Below are 9,803 nucleotides of genomic sequence, written 5' to 3'. Positions count from 1 at the left end.
GCCAGAGATGATGATCGTAGTGTGGAAGCGCTCACGCCCCATGAGGAGCTGGCCAGTTTTGCAATGATGTGATTCCTCGCGCCCACCTTTGCTGCAGTTTTTATGAGATGTTCGTGAAATGACAGAGTGCGATCGAGAGTAACGCCAATGAAGATAATGAAGATAAGCTTCATTCATTTTGCTTTATGTATTGATTGTTTCCTTTTATTGCTGAGTGTTTTTTTGTGTGGTTACACCATAGTCTCCTTATTCATTCACCTGTTGAAAGACATCTGGTTTTGTAGCTTGTATCAAAAGTGATTACTATAAATATCCATGTTAATTTTACTTACATATCTGAGAGCTCATTTCTATACGATAAATAGCTAATTGGGATTTCTAGATCAATTGACTTATCAGTGAATCTAATTTACCATTTCGATAACCTAGTGATTATTTCATATGGTGAATTAGTTGAATACAAATTCTACTTTAAGTGGAACAAACAGTATTTATGTCCTCAGATAAGGAATAAATAAGATGAAGTGTTGGGGTATCAAGGCGTGAGGAGTTGACTTCGTATAATACAACCATATTCTTTGGATGTTTAATCTTCCTTAATATAGTTTCTATTACAGAAAGTTTATTCCCAGAGCTCCCCCTAAATAGTCTTTGTTCTTTAAGGTCACCATAACAGATTCTCTTAAAAGACTGTAAGACCTCAACTGACCTTAGCTCCACATGCTTAAGTGGTATGTATTGGGAAAAGTCTGCTCGGGACATACCGTAAACTACCTTGTAGTAATTAAAAAGAAAAGGACTTTAGCTGCAGCGTGTAGGAGTAATGGATTCGGCTGCAGGGAGACTAGGAGCTGGGTTAAACAAATCAAAGTTTATTAGGGTGAAACAGGGGTAAATAAGCTAGTCTCATAACCCCATGAATTAGTATCAAAATTCAGCCCCAGAAGATAAGCAATTATCAGTAGAGGTGTAAGATACTCATGGCTGTTGAGGACAGTCTTAGAGTTTACTGCTAGCTGAGTCACAGGTGTTCAGTTCCCAGGAGTGGCAGCCCTGGCAGGCACCTAGAACTGCCTCTGCTGAGATGCTTCTGACCAGGAGAAGAAGCAGCAGCCAAAGAGACTGGACTTCGGGCTGGCTGTGCTTTTTTTTTTTTTTTTTTTCCAGGGTTATTGCTGGGACTCTGTGCCAGCACTGTGAATCCACTGCTCATGGAGACTATTTTCTACCCCATTTTTGTTGCCCTTGTTGCATTTGTTGTTATTATTGTTATAGTTGTTATTGATGCTGTTGTTATTGGATAGGACAGAGAGAAATGGAGAGAGGAAGAGAAGACAGAAAGGGGGAGAGAAAGACTCCTTCAGACCTGCTTCACTGACTGTGAAGCGACTCCCGTGCAGGTGGGGAACCCGGGGCTAGAACCAGGATCCTTACTCTGGTCCTTGCGTTTTGTGCCACCTGTGCTTAACCCACTGCACTACCACCTGACCCCCCTGGCTGTGCTTTTTTTTTTTGCCCCCAGGGCTTGGTGCCTGTACCACGAATCCACCACTCCTGGAGACCACCTTTTCCCCTTTTGTTACCTTTATTGTTCCATCATCCTGGCTGTGCTTTTAAGCCTGTTTTGCCCACCCACAATCCTTGTGGGTTGATGCAAGTCGTTTCAACCCACAATTCCTATGCGTTTGTGCAGATCACTGTATGTCCTATAGTTGGCCAGTATATTGCGTCACACTACCAACCTGAACTTTTTAGGGGAGATCCATCTTTCAATTATATTATGTTTAAGTATAAAATTAGGAAGGAAAGCAAAATAAACCACCCCAAAATGTGTTATTTTTAAATATGGATTATTTTGAATGAACTGAAGGTAATCAAGACTCAGCCAACTTTGAAGAAATCCTTTTACTTCTATCGCTAAGATCAAGTATAGAAATCCTTTTACTTCTATCTTAACTGATGGAATTTAGAGAATGGCTTGACCCAGAGAGAAGACTATTATTAGAGATAGCTTTCACTGTATTCCTTTTTAATCTTAAGTATTTAGTTGAATGGCAAGGCACACTTCTGATGACTAAACAACTTGTCATTTTCAATTCCTGTGATTGTTTTCTTCTTCCTTTGAAATTCCTTCACTCAAGAGTTGCATATAAGCTTCAATGCCTAACTTGCCTTTGAATCTCCTATTTTAATGCTGTTCCTACACGTATGATCATTTTTTTATCTCTTTATCTAGCTTATGGTAAGTTGGCTATTAGTCTAGTCAAAGATGCTAGAAGGGAAGAAGGAAAAAACTTCTTCCACTACTAATTAGTAATACAAGAAATATATTTCTTATTCAAATATTCCCAAATAATTGCTTGTTTAGGGAATGTCTGTGAGAAAGACAAAACAAAAAGACACAGGAGTAGATGTTTTTGCTAATGAATCAGACTTTTGATCTACTCATTTGGGAAAATGTATATTTTGCTAGTTTATAATTTCATGCTATCCTCTAAGTCAACACTTAAGTATGTAATACTGAAACCTTTGAATAGTCATTAAATGAAAAAAAATCATGATATAATATTATTTAGAATTAATGCATTCATTTCAGCCTTCCACATGGGAAATATTATTGATAATGTAATTTGTGCTGTGAATATCATGAGAAAATTTTTCTTTTTAAAAATCACAACCTAATCAACACAATTGCCACCTCAACATGCTTCACTTCATACTGTGTCCAGAGACTTCACGTGTGGAATGACAACCCTTCAGCTTCATTACTCGGGTGAGACCTTTCCTTTCATAGTATACTCTAATTCCATCTCAGGTGGTTCACTTTCTAACAAAGTCCCAAAACCTAGATATACACCAGTTTCTGTGACAGAGAGCATATGTTCACACTTATCCGTAAACTACTGCAAAATATATACCTGAAAGCAGAAGTACACTAGAGTTTGCAGTGAGTATCTCCCTAACACTTCCTCTCCACTATTCCAAGCTTTGAGTCCATGATTGCTCAACAATTTGTTTGGCTTTGTATGTTGACTCTCTTTTCAGTCACCAGGTTCCAGATGTCATCAGGATGCCGGCCAGGCTTCCCTAGACTGAAGACCCCACCAAATGCGTCCCAGAGCTCAGCTTTCCCAGAGACCCACCCTACTAGGGAAAGAGAGAGGCAGACTGGGAGTATGGACCGACAAGTCAATGCCCATGTTCAGTGGGGAAGCAATTACAGAAGCCAGACCTTCCACCTTCTACAACCCACAATGACCCTGGGCCCATACTCCCAGAGGGATAGAGAGTGGGGAAGCTATCAGGGGAGGGGGTGGGATATGGAGATTGGGTGGTGGGAATTGTGTGGAGTTGTACCCCTCCTACCCTATGGTTTTGTTAATTTATCCTTTCTTAAATAAATAAATAAATTTTATTTTTTATTTATTATTGTATAGAGACAGAATTTGAAATGGGAGGGAGGATAAAGAGGGAGAAATGGAGAGAGTCACATGCAGCCCTACTTAACCACTCATGAATCTTTCCCCTTGTAGGTCGGGACCATGGGCTTGAACCTGGGTCCTTGTGCATTGTAGTATGTGCACTTAAGCAGGTGTGCCACTGCCTGGCCTCCAAAATGTTCTCTAAATATAAAATTTCCTTAGTACTTTCACAAATCATTTCTTTTAAAGAACATTGATTTATGTATTTATTTATTTGATACAACAGAGAGAAATTAAGAGGGATGAGGGATAGAGAAGGAGAGAGATATACCTGAAGCTCTGCTTCAACTCTTAGGAAGCTTTCCTCCTGCAGATGGGAACTTGGGCTTTGATCTGGGTCTTTGCGCCTAGTAGTATATGCACCTGACCAGGTGCAACACCATCCATCCACCACCAATCGTTTCTTTAGAGCCATCTACACTATATATGTCGATAGTGATATTAAGGAGTGAATGGGTTAAGTATATTGTGGCTTAAATATTTTAATTTCAATTTTTTTATTGGAAGGATGAGTGGTTCATAGTCATTAGTAAATACATTTTGGTACATGTGTAAAAATATGTAGTTCAATTTGCCAAATAATGGATACTTCTAGGATTTTTGTAAGTATGCCATTTTCTTTATGTGTATTAAGTATTATCATCAAAGTTCTGCTATATTTTGAAGGTATATAATACCCCTAAAATAAAATATCATATAAGCCTCTGTAAGTTGGATTCTAGTTAGTGACACCTCTAGGAGAATCTAGGAAGACTCATTTATTTAGAAATAACTATATTGCCATAGTAACTAGCAAAGAAAACGTAAACAATTGTATATCATCTTTACTCAGTTTTGCCCCATGGTTATACCTTATATAATTCTAGTACATTATGGAAACTAAGCATTAACATTTGTAAACTGTTTGTTTAGTCCAGTTTTATTTTATCTTTGTGTATAAATTTATGGAAGCACCACCATGATCAAGTCATGAATCTATTTCCTTCAGGAATGTGAAGAATCACCCTCATGTTACGTCTTTAAAATTCTAATATCCCTTATCAACATCACTACTGTTCTTAATCATTAGAAAATACTAGTATGTCCCATATGTATCATTTTATGTTCTCAAGAAATATTATATAAATTGAATCAATCAGTATATGACCTTTTGGGATTTGTTTACTTAGCAGTGACCATAGTATCACAGGTAGAATTTCAAGAGGAAATATGAACAGCATTCCAGCAAGTAGTGACCAACTTCTGTAACTTTTGTATCCTAGAATCAGTAGCAGATGTTGAAAGAGTAAGTGACTGTTGGGGAATTATACAGATGCAGTCTTTGCCCTCAGGTTTTGCCACTCCCTGCGTTATCCTTGCAGTGCCCTTTTCAACCAATCCTGTCCAGACACATCACTCCTGATTGTTGCCCTATAAAGCCTTTCCACTTCCGCGCTCACTCTCTCTTGCCCGGTGGTGAGGTAGCGGGGGATGACCATTTTCGACTGACTCCACGTGGCCTGGACCACCCGTCTGACCCACCAATAAAGATTTGTGTTCCCTCTTTGCTCCGGATCTCCTCTCTCTCTTCTCCGAGGCACAGCCCGACAAGTGACAAACATTTTCACCACCACTGTAGGTTAGAGTAAATGCAGTACTCAGCTGCCTTTGAGAGTTGTGGTATTACTGTTTTCTAGTACAGTCAGATACATTTTGCCCCTGAGTTCAAAAACAAGAACTCTCTTCCTTTGATTTCCCAGCCCTTAGGGACAAGAAAAGTTTCTTAAAATTACCATCTCTAGTTACATCGACATCTGCTTTTTGATTCATCTACCTTAATAACCCCTTTGTAACTAGTTCCTGCTATTAATATTTCCTATATAAATGACTTAGGATGACTTCTGCTGTCTTTACCGAGAACAGCCAGAAAGCCACTAAATATCAGTGATGATAGGAATTTAGTCCTATGAAATAGTCTAAAAAGATGCTCATAGCAACAGTTTTCTTACTAATATTTAAAATGAGAGATATTGTTTATTAGAAATCTATTTTGTTCTAGGCATTTTGTATAATCTTTTCCTTTCAAATACTTTATTTATATAACTACAATAAGAGTTAAAAATAATAAAGTTAAGCCAGTTTTGAGCACAACTTTTTCAATTATATAAGAACATTTATATGTGCATTTTACAACTACAAAAAAATGACTGTCAATGCTCAAAGTCAACTATTCTGTAGTTCCTTGATCTCACCTGGCAACCCACTTAGGCGACTAATGATCATGTAGTTGTCAGCATGTTTAACTTCTCGATGTTTAGTGATGGAGCTAGAATATACTACCAGTGAAATGTTCTGGTGCTGAAACACTCAACATAGTGGAATACTGCCCTGTCAAGCATTTCATTGATAAGTTCAATCTAACATTCTTTAACTGTAAAACTACTTTTGGCATCACATTTTATGTATGTTGAAAGTTACCCTCCTCAGAAATGAGTACTTTGGTCTTGCCAGTTGAGTCCTTTTGCAGCTGGTAACTTTTGTTTCCTGTACAGCTTTGAATGACAATGCTGCTTGTGGCCTGGATTAATAATTGATTGTTTATTTGAAAGAATTTTTATGTTTTGCTTTGACTAATTGTATTTTATAACATATTTATCTAAAAAATGAAAATTATATAAAAGCTCCCTTATCTAGAAAAAAAAAGGTTCTTATGTTTCATGTTCCTTTGAAAACAAATTTTTGTTCTGTAAGCATTTAGTTATCTACATACACTTAATGGATGACAGTGACTATCTTACTCTGATTTATCACATTTAACACGTTTTCCTCAGGTTTCAAGATGTCATAAAAGAAATTCCATCATTTCTTGTGATTGAGTAGCTTTCTATTATGTATATATACTACAGAGTCCTGAAGCATTTATATTTAACAAATATTACTTTTTTTTTTTTGCCTCCAAGGTTATTGATGGGGCTTTGTGCCTGCACTAAGAATCCACTGCTCCTGGCAGTCATCTTTTTTCCATTGTTGTTGTTTTTATTGTTGTTGTTACTGTTGTTGCTTCTGTTGTTGTTGTAGGCTAGGACAGAGAGAAATTGAGAGAGGAGGAGAAGACAGAGAGAAAGATAGACACTGGCATACCTGCTTCACCACTTTGAATAGACCCCCTTGCAGTTGGGGATCCTCCTTGTGGTCCTATGTGAGCTTAACAGGGTGCACCACTGCCTGACCCCCAGAAACATTTCTCGGTGGTACTCCTCTGGTGCACCTGCCTCTGTTTCATGGCAACTTCTACTTTATGACTGACCTGGCTATCTCTATTACAACTCTGTGCCCACACATTTAAAATAGCAGAAAAAGGAAAGTGGGGGTAAATATAAAGGGAGGCAAAAGCTATCATCTACAAGGAAATATCAGGCAAATAAAAGGAACCATTATGGGTCTCAGTCCCCACAGAAGGTGTAGCTACGGTACACAGATTACTACAGCTTGTTCTTCCACAGTCTTTTTTTTTTTCTTAATCAAGATTCTCATGGAATGGAACCTCACACAGGCATTTATGTCTGAAACCTTGATTACTGTTAGTGAGCGAAATCAACCCACCATCCACTGTAAGAAAGCAAAAGATGTTTATTCACGAATTCGAATCCAGGCCGAGTAGTGACTGACAGCAGTCCACCAGCTCGACCCTGAACAAGGCTCAAATCACACAATTTATAGGAATTCAGACTACACTCAGGGAGGGGGAACACATCACCTTATCAACCTATATCCAATAACATGCTATAGAAAATGCGAAATCCAATCATTTCAAACCTAGCAAAAAGCGTGATCCACTCAAAGCAAAGCGTGGGCTAGTTTCAAACATTGCAAAATCACGCAACCAGCAGAATCTAGCCAGGTAGGGTCACCACTGCCATCAGCTGCCCCTTCCTGGAAAACGCTTTCCTTGTGCAAAGGTCCTGATAAGCCTTGCCTGTATGCAGGGTCTTGGTAAACAACTGGTGGCTTACTGATTCTTGGTAAACAACCGGTAGCTTACTTATTAGATCCTGTTTTAAGGGGAAAGGGCAAGGAATTTTCCATCTCACACTATAAGCAGAAAAGCAACTATACTTAAAACTTTAAAACTACTGCATCTAACAATTACTATCCACTTCTACTGTCTTTGCTAAGTTGGTGCTTCTGTCCGTGAATCTTCGCTGATATTATTCATGTTGGTCCCTTGTATTTCCAGGGTTTAAATTCAGGTCTCATGCATGGCATGATACACACTCTACTTGGTGAACTATGTCCTGGGCCTGATACTTGTGAATCTGTTGAGGTCAGCCTATGTAAGGACAAACAAAGGTGAGAGCCAGGCCTTGAAAACACCTGGAACACAGACACTTTGCTGCACCACCCCTGCACACATATTCCTATTGCTAATGGGGAGGAATTACATGTTGCATTTGAAGTGGGAGTGGTAATAGGTGTAGGTGTGACTTAGAAAGGAAGTGAAGACAGGACCTTAGAAGTTCATAAAAGTTGATGTTAGGGGCATGATGGGGATCTCCTTCTGCCTACCTGAAGTATCAGCATGTAAGCAAGTTTCTCTCTCTCTTCCCATGTATACTCCAGCAAGTATGTTACCACTTTTCTTGAATAAAACTTAAAATTGCTGAACATCCTGCTTTTCTCTTCAATTCTTTGCTGAGTTTTTGTATGACCAATCTATTATCATGTGGGTTAACAATCTGGACTTATCTCCCCCAACACAAATCTATATATAAACTTTCATGTGAAGCAAGAATTTGTTTTGATCACTACGGGAAAAACCAAGTGGAAGAATTAAAATGATTTTATTGATTAGTATTATATATATTTTCGCTATTATATTTTGTTTACTAACTATAAAAGATATGTATCTTTAATAATCTTTCAAATTGCATTAAGTATGCTTATATGGATATGGGAAAAAAATCATCTGAACCTCCTTGGGTGCCTTGCAATGAGATAAATGTCTAGTAAGTATTAAGCAGATTAATCTGAGAAAAAGTACAGGAAATATTTATAATAACATACGCACCTCGTGAACATGTGGGAGACATCAAGGAGCTAAAGTGATACAAATTCTACCTTCTAAGGAAGAAGGTCAGGACCAGCTAAGTGAAAAAAAAAATCAGGTGCAAACAGCAGAGGCATGTAAATCTAAATGCTTCCTCCTCCTCGACAGAACAGATCTTCTCTAGGAAGAAAAGAAACTCCCAAGTCAAAGCTGATCATTCTACTTTTAGGCTTCCCCTTTTACCAACATCTTTTCTGAGACTGAACTGTTTTTGGCCCCTTAACCATTCTTGTATTCTGTAATTGTTGATGTTTTGTTGTCTGGGGGAGCATATGGATCCTGGTGACACTACCTTTGCAAAGGCAAATCCCCACAGGCTGTAAAGTCTCAGCTGCAAAGGAGTCTTTTATATGCAAATGAACCTACCTAAACTTGTTCCCCCTCAAGTTTCACATTTCAGACCATTCTCAATCAACATAAATTAGCAGAGGGCCAAATGCAAGAAAACTAGGGACAACTCCTTTGTTCCAGAGCCTGTTAAAATTAATCAGGGCATTTTAACCCTGTTTACTAAGTCTTTTCTTTCCAAGGAAACAGCAATACTCTTGTCTATGCCCTAGCCCCCACCTCTTCTTGTGATTTTACAGGTAGTCTGCCTTCCTCTCTAGTTAATGTAAATAGCACACAAACCTTTCAAGTTTGTTGATCTGTTGACTTCACCACCCATGGATAGTATATATGAAACTTGCATTTTAAATGTACACAGTGAAGATAATTATACCTCTATCAATGTGTCTGATCATTTTATTAGACCAAATTTCTAAAAAAAAAAAAAGTAAATGCCTTGTAAAAGTAAACATTAAATGATGTCTAATATAATTGCTTAAGAACTCTAAAATGTGAAACAATTAACACTATTTCCTATACTGTTTGAGAGTGTTTACTTCCTTATTTACTCAGTGAAATAAAAGAGAGAGAATGATAAGGCAAAGAAAGAGTTAATTAACCAAATTCCTATAGGAAAGCCTAATGTGCAGAAGATCAATTCCAGACCTGTTTGGTTAGACAACACAAGGCCTTGATGAAGGTCTTTCCCACCCCTGTGGTATATCTTATCCTGTCCATTTGCAAAGCAGCCAGTGATACTATAGGACCCCAGCCCTCTTAAAGTGATGTCTCAGTAAATCCCGAGACTAACCTTCCCCCAGACACATCTATGCAGGAAAAGGTAATAGTAACTAAGACAACAAGACCCTGAGCAATGAGTTGAAGATCCCTACCCTCCTAACCTTGCA

This window comes from Erinaceus europaeus, chromosome 9 (assembly GCF_950295315.1).
Source record: "Erinaceus europaeus chromosome 9, mEriEur2.1, whole genome shotgun sequence".
Lineage (NCBI taxonomy): Eukaryota > Metazoa > Chordata > Mammalia > Eulipotyphla > Erinaceidae > Erinaceus > Erinaceus europaeus.
Note: the sequence above shows the minus strand (reverse complement) of the source record.